General features: G+C 34.7%; 1 protein-coding gene across 4 annotated transcripts in view; it reads right to left on the bottom strand.

The window, feature by feature from the left end:
* Positions 1-21183, bottom strand: part of Elk (Eag-like K[+] channel) — a 1090653-nt gene that overhangs the window by 70036 nt on the left and 999434 nt on the right. The gene's annotated exons all lie outside the window — the stretch shown is intronic.

Here is a 21183-nt window from a genome sequence, read left to right as displayed (position 1 = left end):
TTTTATCATTAAATGGATTACAGAGATTATTTTAAATAAATTTAATGTTTAATCTTGATTCTATATTTGACCAGCAAGCGAAAAAGACGTGTTTTGGGCACTCATTTATCGTGCTAGTTAAATAGTAATCATTAAAGTAAATTTAAAAGTAATTAAGTATAAAACTAAGTGAAAGTAATTTGTATACTGAATATTGGAGTCGTGAGTAGATAATTTTTTTTTATCTATTTGGATTAAGATATTTAAGTAAGTCACTGCAATTAGTTATAAGAATTATCCAATTTCCATGAACTGGTATCACAGCGAAAGCTGTAAAACAGCTTTTCACAAAATGCATCATACTCAAAAGCAGTTATTCAACCACGTAGTATATTAATCCCAAGCAGAGATCAAGCCATTCTTGTTAATACTCTAGAGAATTGTACAATTAATGACTATCTTGACAATTAATGACTCAGACATATCATACCTACGGATAGGATCAACCAATCCTGCCTTCAGTCATATTCTAACGTTCCGAAGAAAAATTTTCGTTTCACCTTTTCCAGACAACTCTGTACTATCTGAATCTTTTATCATTGAGTTGGAACAAACATCATACCGCATATTTATAGCCCAAAACGAAACATGTTTTACATGCAAATTAACTGGATACCAAGCAGCTAATTGTCCAAATATTTCACCTTCTAACCATCCTCAAAATGATAGTGCAATGCAAACAGAAATGATTTCAAATTCATCAATAAATCATACTCAACAAGATAATCTACAAAATACTCCCACAATGTCAAATACCACTTCCTCCACACTTACTACGTCTTCTCAAACTACATTACAAACAGTAGCAATCCCAAATTTATCAATACCAAACCCAACAATGCTCACTACAAAATACATCTATACATTTGACCACTTCTTCAGTTAACCACTTCTTCAGTTAGCACTTCAATCGCCACACCTACATCGTCTGAGTCAGTCTCTAATACGCAAAAACATAAATTAACCTCACCCGAAACCAGTCAACACTTACCTCCAAATAAAAATACATATATGAATTCTCATGAACCCCAGATAACTTCGAACAAAGCAACTGGAAAAAGAACTCTAGAAGATGCAATCACGCCAACCGCTGAAGAAAACTTTGAAAAACCTAAGCTTCAATTAAAGAAAAAAACCAAAACTGATGACAAAAACTTAAGAGATGAGATACCAAATCTTCAAACATTACTAGAACCAGTTAGAGAATATGTAGAAAGGGAAAAATAATTGTTAAGCTTCAATTAAATAGTGGATCTATTCAAAAATATACAAGGATCAAAAGACATAATCAGCGTAACAAAATTGTACTCAGAAGACTCTCATGCACTAATAAAGTTTCTAACGAAATTACATCCATACTACATCGACAAACCAATGAAAACCAAAAGCACCAAATTAATACGAAAACTTGGCAAATAAATAGGTTTACCCCCTGCAGTAAAAACTTCATTGTGAGAAGAAGATTGCGACTCAACTGTAAATAATTCCTCTAAAAAATAATTACATTCATTTCTCTACTCCATTCTTATTAATGAGGTTTCTTAAGATTACTGTAAGTCAGAAATAAAATATAAAGTGTTAAGTGCGTGGCAAAATAACTGGAGTGCATCACAAAATAAACTAAAGGAGATCAAACAATTAGTGAAGATTAGTGAAGCGAATAGACACGACCAAGTGAGAATAACATGTTTGCGACTAGGACACAGTAAATTTACACATAAACACCTCTTTACGCTAACTGTGCCGCCAATGTGTGAAAATTGTCAAGTAACACTCTCCGTGAAGCATATACTAACTCAGTGCAAAACATACCTATGAAGCAGCAGGAAAGAAGGACACTATCCCAAATAATCTAAAGGAAGCCTTAGGAAAAAACATGAACATTAAAAACAAAATAAGTTATCTTAAAGACTCGGGACTGTATCAATTATTGTAATTTTTTCTAACTTTACCTGTATTATATTTTTTAGGTCGCTAATAACAGTTGTGGTTACAGCGTAAATAAATAAAAAAATGTTTAATCTTCTTAGAGAATAATCTTTTTGTGTTTATTAAGGTCTTTATTATACATATTATAGTTTTAAAGGGTTTCTACATCACAACACCACCTTTTTTAAAATTTTACTAAAATCTCTAAGTACGATCTAGGCATAAAAATCTTTTGTTTGTGAATTAAAACTTTATGCGGTACTTTATGGGAGAAACGTCTAGGAAGATAGTAGAACAGAATTAATTTTTTTCTATTTATTTGTAATTATATTTGTAATTCTGTGCACTTAACCAGTTTGTTTCATAATAAAAATAAAACAAAATATAGTTACTATAACAGAACTACTTAATAATAACGAATGCTCATTTTGTTGGCAACTAAATATTGGGACAAAGAACGAATAATTATTTTAAAAACCGAGTAGAATCGGCCTTAGACTTTATGACCGCTCGAATTCGGTTGGGCATTTACTCAACTAAGGATTTGCAGAGGTAAATTTATTGCGAATCTGCTTTTAGGTTCGTGTAATGTCCATTGTGGATTATTCGTTAGTGTCTGTTTCATTTTATGCTATACTGTTTCAATGATATGTTTAATAGTCCTGACTTTCCAAGTTAGAACTGTTGAAAGGCCAAGAAAAGACATTTATATTGTAGTTTCCAAACCAGTTATTTGTGGTTATGGCCATATAATCGCTCTGCTGAAAAATATAACTCCCACCAGCATTTAAATAACTCATTTTCGGTAATCATCAACACATACATCGAATTTTGAATGTTCAGTAAAAATTACTCGGGACCAATCTTGTACCGACCAAGAAAGTTTGGATTTGGCCCAAATGAGCCTGGCTTGTTTTTGTTTTGCTTTTAAGAGTGGCTTTTCCTTTGAATAGAAGAAAATATGTATATGACGAGCCCACTCGAAGTTATTATCTCTAATTCAACCTTATAAAACTTTAATCAAGGTCCAAAAATATTCCTTAGATATTTTTTTGACTTTTTTTGTAAACTTTTATTAATATTCTCCTATTCCTACCAGTCTACCAGTCTACCTTGAATAGTCAGTGTAATCCAAAAAAAGAAATCCTATCAAGAATCGAACAAGCAAGGAAAGCATGCATGAGCATGAAAACATTTCTCACAAGATCAGACCTTAGTCTGCAGCTTAGAATCTGAATGATGAGATGTTAAGTTTTTTCTGTCTTACCGTATGGCTGTGAAAGTTGGACAATAGACTCTGAAATAGAAAAAAGAATAGATGCCTTTGAGATGTATATATACAAACGAATGTTGAGAATTCCATGGGTACAAAGAGTTACTAATGTTGAGGTACTTCGTCGCATGTGTAAACAAAAAGAATTATTAAGAATAATCAAAGAGAGGAAAATGCAATACTTGGGTCATGTGATGAGGGGCGAAATATACGAATTACTTTAAGTTATACTGGAAGGAAAAGTACAGGGCAAAATATCAGTAGTAAGACGCCAGAACTCGTGGCTGAAAGACCTGAGGAGATGGTTCGACCGCTTATTCGCAGAAATCTTTTGCGCAGCAGTTTCCAAAACTACAATTGCCATTTGGATCGCCAACTTTCGAAAGAAGATGGCGCCGTGAGAAGAAGATTCCTACCAGAAACTAGGTTTGCAAGACCCGGGCTTTTACCTTTTTTATCTAAGATATCTTCATTATTTGTAGAAAGAATTCTGGTGCCACCCCAAACTGAACTTGGGCGATTAAACCTAGAAATTGTGGTATATGTTTCTACAAAAAAGGCTCTTTGACTTCAAGCCAGTGATCGGTTGCTGGAACTATTGGAGGACATCCAAATTCCTCCAGAAACAAAAATAATTCATCTGTTTATATAATATCTTATAGAACAAATATTAATTAGAACCATGCTTAAGTTATTATCACTAAAATAATTTAAGGTTTATAGTCCCACAAAACACGTTGTATTGTTTAAAAAATTCGTTTTGGAGAGACAACGGAATAGTAATTTCATTGAAAAAAAGGAAAGAGGTTAGTCTTTGTATGTGGGTATATTTTATTTTATAAAAACCCTTAAAAGGGCAACATTACAAGCACGAACGTTTTCGGAACAACTGTTCCATCATCAGGTTAAAATACCTAAAATAAGTATAAACCATTTAATTACAGCAAACGTGGTTTAAAATTTTGACTAAGGTTAAAAACAATAAAATGGTTATACTTACAGGTTAACATGCCTGAGCCACCAAAATATTTGGGTAAAAACCCTTTAAAATGAAAAATGTTACCAAAGATTGTACATGATGTTTATAATATTATATGATGTTTAATATTTTAATTAGATTTTACTTCAGGTAACATACACCCATGCTTAAGTGAGTTCCAGTGTCCGGAGAGTAAACCTCTTCAAACGGACTACGGTTGGCAACTGATTGATGAAATACCCATGAACGGTGTCAAAAACAAAATGTCAATGAACCATGAAACAGTGTTAGTTAAACATTATATTACTACAGCCAAAAGATTAAAAAACTTTGATGATGTTAAAATGATAACAGCAATCCAGGTGTTGGGATTTAAAAATTTTTCTATAATTATTTAATATTGGATATAAAAGATGTAAATTACTGGTGTTGTTGAAGGTCATGTCAATCCAGTAATTTACATCTTTTATATCCAATATTAAATAATTATAGAAAAATTTTTAAATCCCAACACCTGGATTGCTGTTATCATTTTAACATCATCAAAGTTTTTTAATCTTTTGGCTGTAGTAATATAATGTTTAACTAACACTGTTTCATGGTTCATTGACATTTTGTTTTTGACACCGTTCATGGGTATTTCATCAATCAGTTGCCAACCGTAGTCCGTTTGAAGAGGTTTACTCTCCGGACACTGGAACTCACTTAAGCATGGGTGTATGTTACCTGAAGTAAAATCTAATTAAAATATTAAACATCATATAATATTATAAACATCATGTACAATCTTTGGTAACATTTTTCATTTTAAAGGGTTTTTACCCAAATATTTTGGTGGCTCAGGCATGTTAACCTGTAAGTATAACCATTTTATTGTTTTTAACCTTAGTCAAAATTTTAAACCACGTTTGCTGTAATTAAATGGTTTATACTTATTTTAGGTATTTTAACCTGATGATGGAACAGTTGTTCCGAAAACGTTCGTGCTTGTAATGTTGCCCTTTTAAGGGTTTTTATAAAATAAAATATACCCACATACAAAGACTAACCTCTTTTGTTATACGTGGTATACAGCCAGCTACAGGAATTATTTTCCTTGTGGATTTTAATTTCATTGACTTTTCCTTAATTTTTGCAGGTAAATAATTTTTCCGAACTGAGAAATGGCCTAAAAGCAGCAAGATCAGCTTATATCTCAGTTGGACCAATTTTATAGGCATCGTTAAATTCTAAAAGGATTTTTCGTAAATCTTCAGTCTTAGTGAGAAGTCCTTCGGAAGCCAAAAAGAGCTTAACGCTTATGTTGGTAACTCCTTCATAACCTAATTTCATAGGTTGGTCGTAAAAAACAAGATGTAGCTTAATGGCTTTTAAGATATCTGGTCCCCTAAATCTTGCTAGAAGATATCGACTATTCAAGTTATTCGTTAATGGTTTCAAAATATCTTTCTTGATGAAATTAATAGGGAAATTTAAAGGATTCTTAAATTTGCAATAGGCCAATGAAGGTTTTGTTTATTTTATATGCAGAACAGATTTTCAGAGCAGCTGTGGAGGACAGAACAGAAGGTATAATTGCCAATCCAGTAATCACCAACAACTTAAGATATGCCGATAGCACAGTTTTGCTCGCGACGCATAAAAAAAGATTTACAGATACTTCTATAAGTGGTAACAGACCATAGTAAACAAATGGGTTTAAAAGTTAATATAAAGAACACTAAATGTATAGTCATCAGCAAACGAAAACTATAGCTAACAATCTAACTGAGGATAGATTGAGAATAAAAAGATTTATCTCAGGAAATCAAAAGCAAAATAAAGCAATAAAGAACACTAAATGTAAGGTCATCAGCAAACGAAAACTATAGCTATAACAATCTAACTAAGGATAGATGGAGAATAAAAAAAATTAATCTCAGGAAATCAAAAGCAAAATAAAGCAAGCCAGAACATTATTATTTAAGAACACGCAAAAGGTTTTACCAACAGAGTTTTATGAATTTCCTTAAGAGTGTAGGCGCAAAATTTCGAGTCAATGCTTTTTAAATGCATTCATTTTTTTCAAATCCTGAGAAAACTAATAAGTATTTTTGAAAAATTTACACGCAGAATAAAAGATTAAATTATTACTGAGGGCCGAAAGTCCCTGAAAACTTCTATAATATTTATTTTAGTAAGTTACAGGGGTGAAAAAGAAGAGAAAATTTAGTCTGATTTTTAATTTTAAATATTTCATTTAAAAGAAACTTTTTGTTTATTCTAAGGGACTTTCGGCCCTCGGTAATAATGTAATCTTTCATTCTGCGTTTAAATTTTTCAAAAATATTTATTAGTTTTCTCAGGATTCGAAAAAAATTAATGCATTTAAAAAGCATTGGCCCGAAATTTTGGGCCTACGCTCTTAAGAAGGCGGTTCTTATATATTGTGTAATAATTTTTACTTCTAAAAAATACTTCTTATCAACCGTTTTATCACTTTCTTGGCGTACTTAATAATCCTGTGTCTCGTTCGCTAGATGATGCGAATAATGACAACTATTATTGCTGTATTATCCAGTCTATCGAAATCTTGAATTGTTTCCAAGGTAATATAACTTCTCAAACTTGTTAATACATTTTGGCATATTCGGGTCAACTTTGAAATGGGTACAGGAATGTCACTTTCATATTCTATTTTCGGCAATAATTGACCAACACTGAGTTCTCAAACAATTTAATTCAATTTAAGGTGTACTTATTAAGAAAACTAAGTGAATAATTGAAATGATAATTTGATCAGTTTCCTCGAAGAGATTTTCGGTAACTACATTTCTAAAAATTAGTAAGATTATGCAATTATAACACAAAAAATGATTCTATTTCTATTCTCTTAATTAAGGTGCAGCTTAAAATTGCTACTCTCTTCTGAAAAAAAACTGAAGTTTCAGAGAAAGGTGTCAAGTTGATTATATCTGAGAAAATTATAAAACAGAGTTGTAATTAAATTTTATTCAACTCAATAGTGTTCGAAAGCTATTTTTTTGTGGTATTATTTACTATATTTTATAGAAATTATGGTAAATGTTAGGTATACCACTGTCGGATAAAAAGAGGAACGACTGGGTAAGATCCAAAACAAAAGTCGAGGACATAGCAACAAAAATTGCCAAACTTAAACGGAGCTTCGCGGGCCACACTGCTAAACAAAAAGACCAACGTTGAAATACTACAATACAACATTGGAGACCTTACGAAAGTAAACGACCAAGAGGAAGACCACAGATGAGATGGGTTGATGATATTAAAAGAATAGCCGGAACAAATTGGAAATATGTTGCTCAGGATAGAGACCGATGGAAGGAGTTGGGAGAGGACTATGTCCAAACATGGACGATAGACGGCTAAGAAGAAGAAGAAGATAAGAAATTACCACAATTCCACAATTGAAAATACGTTTATTTTGACGTTTTCAATAGACCAATCCCGCATTCAATCACTTCTCTATTAGAATACAGTAAATATGAAACCTCAAGCCTTCTCATAAGGCAAAACTTCGAAGAAATCATAATAAGCAAGAACAAAGTCAAAAAAATTATGTATACAGATGCCTCCAAAAGCGAAGCAGGCGTTAGATGTGCCATTACCACTTATGATGAAATAATAAAATCATCTTTTTTACCGAATTTATGCAGTGTATTGAAATGTTATTTATTTATGTCTATTTAATTTATAATGTCTTTATCAAAAGGTCCTTATTTTAATTTATTGAAAAGCACCATAATTTATATCAACAATTTATTTGATTAATAATTACATAATTTATGTATCCAAACGGTACAAGTAAATTCGCGACCGCGAGTCTTCAGACTTAACTGGCCCTCCATATAAAAATGTTGTATTTATATACGAAATCCTGATATACTAGAACATTCGAGAGTAGCGTTGTCTTGCATCGAAAGATCGAGAAGCTTAGCCGGGCTCATTCACCATAATTTTGGTTCTAGACCTCCACCGAAACTTCTACAACAAAACAGAATTAGTGAATAAAAACATGTTTACAGGTTAAAACTATGACTCATATTTTTACGTAACATTGCCCCCCTCTCAAAAGATGGTTCCTCCTGGAACCTTGTCGGGACTAGAACTGGAACGGTATGCTGGTATCGGCAACTGGACCCTCTTTTACAACTTCCAGTTGTATAAAAATGACAAGGGACGGTTTTCTCTCCGCACCAGTAACTATGCGGATTGCAACAGACTAACACCTGGACTTCGGTGTCTTTAAAGATCTCCTCCACCATATTTCGGATAACCCTCCAATCTAATTGGCGGCACTCCAACTTTGGCATGGCTAACTTTTGCACGTCGGACTCTAGAACGTGCCCTCTCAATTGAAGTAAGGCTTCCCATACATCTCGGTAGGTAAGTTGGTCACGGGCAGTGTCTTTTGTTACCAGGTAGAAAAGGTAACGTGATGCATCTTGGAGTTTCAAGGTTTTACCGGGAGCTGGCACTTGGCATTGAAGTTCTGCAACTCGACCAAACTTCCTTCGAAAGACGGATGCCAACCCTGGTGCGTCTTTGATACTGGCCGGGATGGTAAGGGCCAGCGAGTGGTCATCGGGGAGCGCGAGTAGATCTTGCTTTTCTTCAGTGGTAACACCATGTCTTGCTTTACCGGTACCTCCATAGGCACCCATGAATTCCTCAAACGTGAGGTCAGACACATCGTGGACTTGGTTTACTTCCACTTCTTCATCTACGTCGTGGTCACCTTCGAAAGACGCCAACCGGTTATGGTGTACTATCATCGGCTTTCCCCTCGGAATCTTGCTTATTCGGTAGATGACATCGTTGATCTTCTCCATAATTAGGTATGGGCCTTCCCAAACCTGCTGCAATTTGGGAGAACAACCTTTTCGTTTCTTGGGATTATACAGCCATACTTTGTCGTTCTTCTTAAAGCAACCCTTTTCGGCTTGTGTATCGTACCGTTTCTTCATTCTGTCGCTAGCGATCTGAAGGTGGGAACGGACCAACTCATGTACATCGTCCATTCTTCTTCGTAATTCGATCACATAATCTTCACCTGCTACATCTTCTCCAGGTCGACACCCAAACTCTAGATCACAAGGTAGTCGCATTTCGCGTCCGAATAGGACTTTGGCTGGTGTCTGGCCTGTTGATTCGTTAACAGCAGATCTGTAGGCCATTGTGAAGAACGGAAGGTATTGGTCCCAGTCTCGCTGATGATCGGACACCATCTTTGTCAAATACTTGCCAACTGTCCTATTCATTCGTTCTACCATACCATCCGATTGCGGATGATACGCGGTAGTTCTTGTTTTCTTCATGCCTAGTCTATCACATATCCCTTGGAATAGATCACTTTCGAAGTTCCTGCCTTGGTCACTATGGATCTCCAAAGGCACTCCAAATCGGCTGATATATTCTTGGATCAACTTATCTGCAACGGTGGCGGCCTTCTGGTCTGGAAGTGCGTAAATCTCGACCCACTTAGTGAAGTAATCCATTACTACCAACATGTACTTGCCCCCATTTTCACTTTCTGGAAATGGCCCTGCAATGTCCAAAGCTATTCTTTCAAACGGGCTTCCAACATTATATTGTCTCATAGGAGCTCTTCTTTTCCGGTGAGGCCCGTTACTCGTAGCACAAATAGTACATTTCTTACACCAGTCTTTTACGTCGTCGGAACTGTTCATCCAATAGAACCGTTCCCGAATTCGCTGAAGGGTTTTCCTTACACCAAAATGCCCTCCCGATGGACTGTCGTGTAACTAACGAAGTACTTCGGCTATTCTGCTCTTTGGGATCACCAACTGTCTTCTTTTCTCTGAACCGTCATCATTTTCCAGGACTCGTTTGAGCAAGCCATCTTCGATGATAAATGAGTCCCACTGGGCCCAATACGTCTTAACTACTGAGCATAGATTTGATATTTCCTGCCAAGGTGGTCGACGGTTTTCCTCTTTCCATTTTCGGATTTTCTGTATAACTGTATCTCTCTCTTGTTCTTCCCTTATCTTAGTAGGCGTCCAGTCGTCGTTGACAATCGTCGTTCTTAGCATTGCTGCTTCCTTGGATTCCGTTTTGTTGCAGTGGGAACACTCTGCTGGGCATGGCCTTCTGGAAAGAGAATCAGCGTTTCTGTGGCTAACTCCGGCTCGGTGCTCAATCTTAAAATCGTATTCTTGGAGTCGTTCGATCCACCTGGCTATCTGACCCTCTGGATTCTTAAACTGAACCAACCACTTAAGGGCGGCACGGTCGGTTCGGATTAAAAACTTCCTTCCATAGAGGTATTGATAGAAGTGCTCTACTGATTTCACTACTGCCAGAAGTTCTCTTCTCGTGACGCAATAATTCCGCTCAGGTTTTGAAAGAACTTTACTAAAATATCCGAGGACTCGTTCCTGTCCTCCTTGAATCTGAGACAGCACTCCTCCAATTCCCACATTACTTGCATCTGTATCTAAGATGAACTCTCCTTCTGGCAGTGGATACCCTAAAATTGGTGCTGTTATTAAATGCTTTTTCAAGGTCTCAAAGGCATTTTGGCAGTCTATATCCCAGCGATATTCTCTTGCTTCCTCTGTAAGTCGCGTTAATGGCTTAGCGATATCTGAAAACTTCTTAATAAACCTCCGGTAGTAAGTACATAGTCCAAGAAAACTTCTCACTTGATGTTTGTCAGTTGGTTTTGGCCATTCCTTAATGGAATCGATTTTCCCCTTATCCACGGCCACTCCTTCTTTACTGACTATATGACCCAGATAATTGACTTTACCTTAAAATAGCTGGCACTTCTTGGGGTTTAGCATCAATTGGGCAGCTTTAAGTCGATTAAAAACGTTTTCTAAATTCCTCAAATGATCTTCGAATGTCTCTCCCAAGACGATTATGTCATCTAAATAAACCAGGCATGTTTTCCAAGATAACCCTCTCAACACATTTTCCATAAGCCTCTCAAATGTCGCAGGAGCATTACAAAGTCCAAATGGCATAACGTTGAATTGCCACAATCCAGATCCTGTGGTGAAGGCTGTCTTTTCTTTATCGACTGGGTCCATTTCTACCTGCCAGTATCCAGACTTCAAATCTAAAGTAGAAAACAATTTACTTCCAGCCAATGTGTCCAATGTGTCATCGATCCGAGGCAGAGGATAACTATCTTTCTTGGTAACGTTGTTCAGCAAACGGTAATCCACACAGAACCTCGTCGTTCCGTCTTTCTTCTTAACCAGGACCACCGGAGAGACCCATGGACTCGTAGAAGGTTCTATCACCCCGTCTTTCTTTATTTCCTGAACAATCGTTTTAGCTTCCTCTCTCTTCGCCTGTGGTAATCGTCGAGCTGTTTGACGAATTGGCTTAGCATTACCAGTATCAATTTTATGCTTAACAACGGTAGTTCTTCCCGTCTTTCCTCCTTTCGGTACGAAAATATCACGATACTGCCGAAGAAATTCCCTTAATTTCCTTTTCTCCATCTGATTTAGAGACTGTCCTGCAACTGCAACCATTTGGTCGAATTTGTCGTTGGAATTATCAGATGTTGTCGCCTGACGGATTATGGATGTCACAGGTACACAAGTTCCTACTTTTGTCTCTTTCTTTATGGTCACTGGGTAGTCGTTGACATTGATAAGTCTCACAGGAATTTCTTTAGCCGAAGTCACCAATTCCTTTCCAATTATGATTCCACGGCCAACCTCATCGTCGTGGTTCCAAGGCTCCATCATAACAGGTCTCCCTTGGAATCCATGCATATTCATTACGTCCATTCCTAATATAACATCCTCTTCGATGTCAGCAACTATAACAGTATGGACAAACTTTTCTGCCCCAATTCCCAATTGTACCTGGATTTCTCCATGAATGTTGGCATTTTCACCTGTAGCGGTCCGAAGTCGCAACCTCGTTGGTAACAGTTTCTTTCGGCTGTTTATAACTGTCGGACGTATAATGGTTCTGGTCGCTCCGGTATCCACCAACAACGTATGCTTTTTACCATTTATGTCTCCATCTACATATACACTATCTTCACGACATTTCAAAGAAGCTATTAGTATGAGAGGGTCTTTGGAAAAGTTCTGGGTCGAAGTTGCCCCCCTAAGGCTGACCCGTTCTAGTTTTCCTGATGGTGAGTTTCTTGATTTGCGTCGTACCTAGGGTGCTTACAGGAGCTTCGTACGTGTCCTATTTCGCCACAATTCCAGCATCTGATGGTCTTCGTTTTCTTGTATGTCATGCTTTTCATCATATTAACGAGCTGGTCAAGTTTATCTTCATCTCCTTCGTCTTTTACAGTCCTAACTTTACTGTACCCGCCAGAGGCCTGCGTAGCTGACTCGTATTCGAAGGCGGCGGATAGGACATCAACCAGCGTCTTGTGACGAGCTAATCGCAGTGTTCTCTGCATTTCATGATCACGAAGACCATCAATAAACGTTTGAACGGCCAATTTTTCCATCATGTCTTCGGGAGCTGTTGGATAAGCATATCGTACTAATCTGGCAATATCTACCTCATATTCTTGAAGAGCCTCATCTTTCTTCTGTCTACGATTTTTAAGCTGTGACTGATATACATGCTCCAAATGTTCGTGGCCATATCGCATATTTAACCTCTTCTTCAGTTGTTCGAAATCATCGGTCTCCTCTACGGCTATGGTCTGAAGCACATCTAGGGCATCTCCTCGAAGAGCGATAGTCAGGTTTACAGCCTTTTCTTTTTCAGACCATCCATTTGCTCTTGCGGCTGATTCGAACTGTTTCATGTAGTTGTTCCATGATGATTTTCCGTCGAAAGTTGGGACTTTAACATGAATAGAACCTCCACTTCCTTCAAATTTCGGCCGTGTCTCCAACTTAAATTTCGTCTCGTCTTCTTTTATCTCCACTGTAATCGGATCATTACCTCTCTCTGCTGTCCCTGTTTCTTCCATCTTCCTTTCCATCTCTTTAATCTTTTCTTCGAAGGCCAACTTATCGGCAGCAACTTGGTTTTTTAACGAAGATATTCTATCGTCCAGGGCAGACATCTCAGAAGTGACTTTAGAGATTTCTGAAGAGATGTTAGCAGAAACTTTGCTTCCCAGGGAAGAAATCTCGTTAGAAACTTTGCTTTCTAAAGAAGCGATGTCACCGGAAACTTTCGAAATATCGCCAGAAACTTTATTCTCTAATGATGCGATATCACCGGAAACTTTGTTCTCTAATGATGCGATGTCACCAGAAACTTTGGCTACATCACCAGAAACTTTCGAAATCGACGAGAGGACAGCATCTTCAAATATATAAGTCTCTGGATCTAGTCCTTCTTCTAGCAAAGCGTTCTTTAGTCGTTGGACTAACTCAGCCTTTTTTCCGGTAGAAGCTAATTCTCTGTCTTCAAGATGTCTTCTTAAATTAGTCACTGTCAGCTCATAAATCGTAGCCATTTGCACAATTTATTTTATATTCACTTCGGAACAATACTTGTTATGATTACTATAAGTCTAATTTACTTTTATTTCACTTCCGACACCATTGAAATGTTATTTATTTATGTCTATTTAATTTATAATGTCTTTATCAAAAGGTCCTTATTTTAATTTATTGAAAAGCACCATAATTTATATCAACAATTTATTTGATTAATAATTACATAATTTATGTATCCAAACGGTACAAGTAAATTCGCGACCGCGAGTCGTCAGACTTAACTGGCCTTCCATATAAAAATGTTGTGTTTATATACGAAATCCTGATATACTAGAACATTCGAGAGTAGCGTTGTCTTGCATCGAAAGATCGAGAAGCTTAGCCGGGCTCATTCACCATAATTTTGGTTCTAGACCTCCACCGAAACTTCTACAACAAAACAGAATTAGTGAATAAAAACATGTTTACAGGTTAAAACTATGACTCATATTTTTACGTAACAGTATACACTGGAAAATTTATACGATACTGGAAGCTTTTAAAAAACTAAAAACAGATGATAAAAACCAAGCAATATGCACAGACTCCCTGTCGTTACTACACTTGATAAAAAGTCTATACTCTCAGCATCCCTTAGTTCAAGAAATCTATAGGACTTACAGTGCACTCGCTTTTCAAGGTGTAAATGTCACGATCATCTGGCTACCATCCCATATCTGCATCCCCGGTAATGAAAAAGCAGACCAAGCAGACAAGCAAGCTTCTTGTGTAAACGGTCAATACTCAAAAGATTAACATATCCAAATCCGTAATGACCTAAAGCATATATTCAAGCAACAACAGTATCACACCTGGCAAACCCACTGAAACACAATCAAGAGTGCATTTTCAACAATCTCTAGAAAAGAAAAAGCTGACATCCAAGATTAAGAATGGGACATACCCGATTCACACATGAATACTTAATGAAGTCCGAGCCGAAGCCCAATTGCCAAATCTGCGCAAGTGTATTAACTGTGAAACACATCCTGATCGCGTGTCCTCGGTACGCAAAACACAGAGTTCAACATAAACTTAAGTCAAATATTAAAGACGTTTTAAACTCACCCGATCAAGGCTTTAACCTAATTGGTTTCTTGAAACACATTCAGTTGTTCAACAGAATATGACCCTTGTTTTCCATGTACTTTACCTTTAACTTATAACTTAGTGATAAAACTGTTGTAATATTTAGTCATAGGTTCTAAGATTATAGATTAACTGTAGCAATTAGTAACATGTGCTTATTGTAATTATTGTACACAATATTGTTTGTATTAATGGTCATTGCAGCCGAGACACATTATTTAAAAAAAAATCCACTTCAAAAATCGTTCTCAAAATACTAATTAATTAATTAAATAAAAAAAAAAAAAACCAAACACATTCTGTATAAACAATACCCACAAGCTGTGTAAATGGCGGTTTTCCACTAAATGGATAGTTATGTTTATGTTTTGTTTGTGTTTTCTAGAACTTGAGAAACAAACACCAAACTGAATCAAACCCCAAACTCTTGGTTCCATCAAGCAAACTACATTTTGTTCGAGTTTTCTTCTTGTTTTCGGTTCTTTTCCACTGGTAGTCACGAGGAAGTCAAAGTACAGTTTTGCTTCCTTCAATAACCAACCAACATGTTTAGAGAAGAAGATTTTTTATTTTTAGTTGTGCTTGGTCGATACTAAAGTCATTGAAAAAAAAATGGTACAGTAGGCGGTAATTAAAAAAAAATATGAAACGTTTCAAAAATCAAAAAATAACAAATTATGGTCAAAAATGAAAAGACTGATATGTTTTGTACATTCTTATGACAAATCAAAAGTTGTAAAAGGGGGAAGTATTTTTGAAGCGAGTAAAATATTTTATTTCCTAGCTGAGCGCTTTCGGCTAAAAAAGCCATCTTCGGAGCTATGGTCAAGTATAAAATATCCTACTAGGAGAGATAATATGGAAAGCAGAAAATTGCTGGCCTCTCTTTTTTAACAATGAAAAAAATTTAAAAACACACAAAGGACTATACCAACTTGAACTCAACAAAAAATATATTAAAAAATTTGGTTATTGTACGGGTGTCAGAACCCAATCATTTGTACTGGAGTTGAAACAGCAGATAATCTGCTATACATTCGTAAATAATAAAGATACTGTGAAGTGCTTTTTGGTAGTTGCTTTGTTTTTTTAACTTAATATATTCGTTATATCCTCCTCTTTCATTTAAAACATCACATGTTTCAATTCGACCAAAAACAACGGAGATATGATATAATGTCCTTTTGGTGATGACGCGATATGTTTTTTCTGTCTCAACATATTCGCTACCTACTCTCCTGTCCAATGATGTATCATACGTTGCGATCTGACTAGCCATTCTAACCTCACCATAAAACGTTCAAAAGATATTTTGCTTAATAAAAATCTCTAATACGACAGTACCTAAAATATTATTAATTATATTAATATGTAATTAATATTATTAGTAAGTATTAGTAATTAAACGTATCGTTTCAAGAATAAAATAAGATTGAAATATCAGTTAGTTCGGATTTCTTTTCTAGATGGAGCTAAGAGTTATCTTATTTATTCTAGTTATTTTATTTAATTTTAATTAATATTTTGTAATTTTACTTAATTTTATTTAATTTATGTTCAATTTTATTTAATTTAATTTTATTTTGGTAAAATGTTGAGGTTAAACGTCATTTTATTTTTATAATAAGTGTATATGTAAATGTATGTAAATCTTACCTTACAATTACAGTAACCTATATTTTTAGCAATTTTGCGAAAACAATAATTACTGATAAAGTAGTAAAATTTCCGAGCAAGGATATTTGAATCATTAATTAGTAATAAATCAACCGTATCATTTCAAGAACCTGCCCTATTCATAAAAAAGGAGACAAACTACTGTATAAGAATTATAGAGGCATGTCTTTACTTTGTTCGGGATACAAAATACTCACAAACATCATTAATCGAAGACTCCAATCTCTCACGGAAAAAAACATCGGGGAATATGAAGCAGTGTTTAGGCAAAATAAATCTACCATTGACCAGCTATTTCCAGTTAAACAGATACTAGCCAAAGCATGGGAATATGACATGGACGTTTACAATCTCTTTGTAGATTTTAAACAAGCCTATGATTTAATAGATAGAACAATTCTACCTAATATATTGGAAGAATTTGGCATACCAGCAAAATTAATACGACTAGTGCAAATGACAATGACAGAAACAGAAGCACATGTATGTATTCAGGGACATATCACTAATGCGTTTACGATAACGCAAGGACTGAAACAAAGCGACGGACTAGCCCCAACGCTCTTGTTCTTGAATATGTAATTCGACGGTTGACGGTGAGGGAAAATAACATACTTACAAACAAATCTACCCAATTAGCAGCATACGCAGATGGTATAAACATAATGAGCAGAACAGTGAATGCAGCGGAAGAAACCTACGTTGAGTTGAAACAGAGTACAGAAGCAGTAAGGCTAGCAATAAATACAAATAAAACAAAACATACAAACCAGATCAAATCGACTGGCGCAACAACACTTTATTGACGATATCGTGTGAATAGATTCACATACCTAGGAATGGATCTGGTCGCAAGCAATGAAGAAGAACCGGAAATAAATAGAAGGCTTATGCTGGCAAATAAAGCCTATTTCGCGATGGGCCACATATTCAAATCGCGAGACGTTCACCGGAAAACAAAACTCCGGGTCTATAAAACAATAATCAGGCCCATAGTAACTTATGGTTGTGAAACATGGGTGGTGCCACAGAAATCTGCCCATGCATTAGATGTGTTTGAAAGAAAACTATTACCTAGGATACTGGGCCCAATAAGTGAAAACAACAACTGGCGAATTAGGTATAATAGAGAAATATACGAGCAATATAGCGAACCAACTCTAGCACAATACACTAAACTGCAGAGATTACGGTGGGCAGGACACGTGGTCCGCATGCATGAGAATAGAATCCCCAAAAAATTACTAAATGCAAGAATGCAGGGAAAATGATTGGAGAAGCCTGTTGAAGGAGGCCAAGGCCCAATTTGGGCTGTAGTGCCATTGGATGGATGGATGGATCATTTCCAACACATAATTGAAATGTCGATGTTGGTAGTTCAGATTTCTTTCCCAGGTGGCGGTGTTATCTTACTGGACAAACAGTGTTACTTGGCGTCATATCCTTTTACATAGATAGATAAAATTAAAATAAATAATATTTGATAGTAAATTTAATTATTATATAAAGTAAATAATATATTTATTATTAATAATTGTATTTATATAAAATTATTATAAAACAAGAATTAATACAAAAGTTCAGATAGATGATTCAATGTTGTGCACATCTATGTGTTAGATCACATCTATGACTTTTACTAAATTTTGACAATAGTTACAAATCGAGTCATTTAGTGACAGATATTCTATTAATTTTTTACTACACATTTAATGTCTATATTTATTTAGCTATTTTTCGTGTAGTTTTTAATTTAAACCTACTTAGAGTAAATATATGATGACTAGAAACGAATGGATCGCGAGTAGTCAATCAACGTCACCATCCGCTGTTCTATGATGCTACCCGTGACGACGCTTTCTCGTGGCGCTATTATCATGACGCTCGCTTCAGCATTTTAGTGTAGAGAAAAAAAAGTAATACAACACCAGTATAGAAGCTTCGCTTCACAAAGGATTTATTTTTGTCATGTATAAAACTCAGTGCGTGTTGCCCTGCGCCAGATTTTTTCATTTATTTATAATTCTTTCTTTAGCGTTTATGTTGTGAAGTTATATTTTTTATTTAGCTCCTAATTTTTATTTAGTTGATATCAAACAATTAGGCAATTTATTTGTTGGAATCCATTTTTTTAAACCTATTTTTATAGTTACCGTTATATCGTCGCCTCAAAGCAACAGTAGGATATGTAAAAAAATGACTTTTGTGATATTCATATCAAATGATTTGAAATAAACCCATCTGTTGAGTGTAACACTAGGATAAATAAAAAGTGATATACTTTTTTCATAATATTACATATCCTTGTGTAGCTTAATTCCTTTTAGCCCAAATTTTATAATGCAACACTAGGACAACATACATATCATACCATTATATTTTGTCGTTTACCCATTTTGGTCATCAATATTAATGCAACACTAAGTTATCTTACGCACATATCCTACTATTGCCATGTACTTATTGCGGAGTTGCGATTATGTCTTTGTTTATACTATCCAGCTTCCGGTCACAATTTTATCCTCAGTAATCTTAAACAATAGTTTTATTACAGTGATTGATGTTAAAAGGTGTATGTTAAAGAGTAAAAATTAATAAGTCGGCCAATTTAAATTATACAAATTATGGGTATGTAGAAGTCGGTAATTAGTGTATTTAGCGAATAAAAATAATACTGATTCTGAGTTTTTATCTGGAATTTATCAAGCACAGAAAAAAGTAAGTTAAATTCATGATAAATTCCTCTTTAAAAATTTTGGGCTGAATTAATAAAATGCAATAAATTTGTACTTTCACAACTTTCAGTATCCGCTATTACCATTACTGATTCTGATGATTTTTTTCATTTTATTTTGTTTATTATCTTGTCAAATTTTTAAATTTTTGGAAAATACGTATGTTCATGTTATTATTTATGTAATAACATGTTTGAACAACAAAATTGTTTTGTTTTTTGTATTGAAATGTGTAAAATTTTAAACAAATCTTTAGTGCAATATAAGTTTATATAACAGAAATTTACGGATATCGTTAAAAAAAGATTATCTTTGAGAGTATATGTAGGACAACTAACTTGTTTTCCAATTATTTTTCACTTTTTTATTAATTAATATAAATTGGTTTTTGACACATGTAAAGTTAGGTACTCAAACAAAATTCCACGTAAATCCATTCAAATATAAAAAAGTTATTAATTACTGAAGTTTCGTAAAATTTTTAAAAACGTTTTTCTCGAAACTACATTATTTTACATATCCTACTGTTGCTGTGAGGCGACGATATAGTTTTATTTTATTTAACTCAAGTTTGTGTTTTGCCCGTTTAGTGGAAAATCACCATAATGCATTGAAAGTAAAAATAGTTGTTGCCTCAAAAGTTGTTCCTTTTAAGTTAGTTTCCATTTTTGAATTTTTACATGAGATATTAGGTACTTAAACGGTAAAGTTTTAAATAAGTGATGGATTCGACCGTTACTTGATGAAAGTTCATTTTATGTAACCATTAAACACTAAAAACTTTTGTTTTCAACACTTCTACAAAATTTATTATAATCTATTATCACTACAGCTGTTTCAGCAGAGTGCCTTTCTCAAGTCACGTATTTTTACTATGCGTCTACACTTTATAGTCTGTAAGTAAATAAGTTGAGGAGGAGAGAGCTGTTAGTCTCAAGTTAATCATTTAGTGTTATATCTGTATTTTTTTATTTATTAATTTTCATTGTTTTTAATAAAGATAGCTTAAGAGCTTTATTTGAAAAACAGAGAATTTGAAATTAGTTATTAAAAGAACGATTATGATCTAAAAGGTGAAGTTCGTACGTAGAATGTGTTTTTTATATTATTGAAACCCCTTGTGTGTTATACTATACGTTTTTTAACGGTTCTATCAGTTTGACCTATGTCAGTTTTTGTGCAGTCACCACATGTAAGTTTATATTCACCACTGCTCCAGTGCTTTTTCTTTCGACTCTTATTTTTCTTAATATATTTTTTTAAGTTGTTGTTTGTTCTAAAAGCTAATGTTATTCATTTCTATTTTAAATGTTTAGCTGTTTTGTTAATATTTTAAAAAAGGCGGTTACAAACGCCAGAATAGACAACAAAGAAAACATTTATAGCAAATCCTTACTAATTATTGCATATGCAAATTATTTAGAGCTACTTGCTCGTAAAACCAGCAAGCTTAAAGAAATATACACCACTTATATACCTTTAAAGTGGTGGCCAAACTCACATAATTAGGCTGACTGATGACCAATAACAACTTCATAACAAAACAAATTAAACGAAAAATATTTCTGGCAAACAAGTACTATTTTCGACATATGAAAAGTAGAAACATAAGCCGCAAAACAAAAATAACGATATACAAAACCCTTATACTGCCAGTGCTGACATATAGATTGAAAACATGAACTATATCCAATACAAATAAAAACCTCTTGCTTATATTTGAACAAAGAATCCTGACAGGAATATTTAGTGGCATCTGTGAAAATAGTATTTGGTGGAGGTACAACTATAAGATATACCACAATAACAACAGATACCTGGAGGTAAAAACGTAATAGCTCTCATAAAAATAGAAACACTAAGATGGGCAGGACATCTAGCAAGACTGCAACAGAACAATGCTCCTAAATGCATCCTTATATCACAGCAAGTGAAAAGTAGACGAAGGGGTAGGGAAAAACTTATATGGAATATTGATTTAGATGATGATGC

This window comes from Diabrotica undecimpunctata, chromosome 3 (assembly GCF_040954645.1).
Source record: "Diabrotica undecimpunctata isolate CICGRU chromosome 3, icDiaUnde3, whole genome shotgun sequence".
NCBI lineage: Eukaryota > Metazoa > Arthropoda > Insecta > Coleoptera > Chrysomelidae > Diabrotica > Diabrotica undecimpunctata.
The sequence above is the reverse complement of the archived record's forward strand: the minus strand, read 5'-3'. Positions and strand labels throughout refer to the sequence as shown.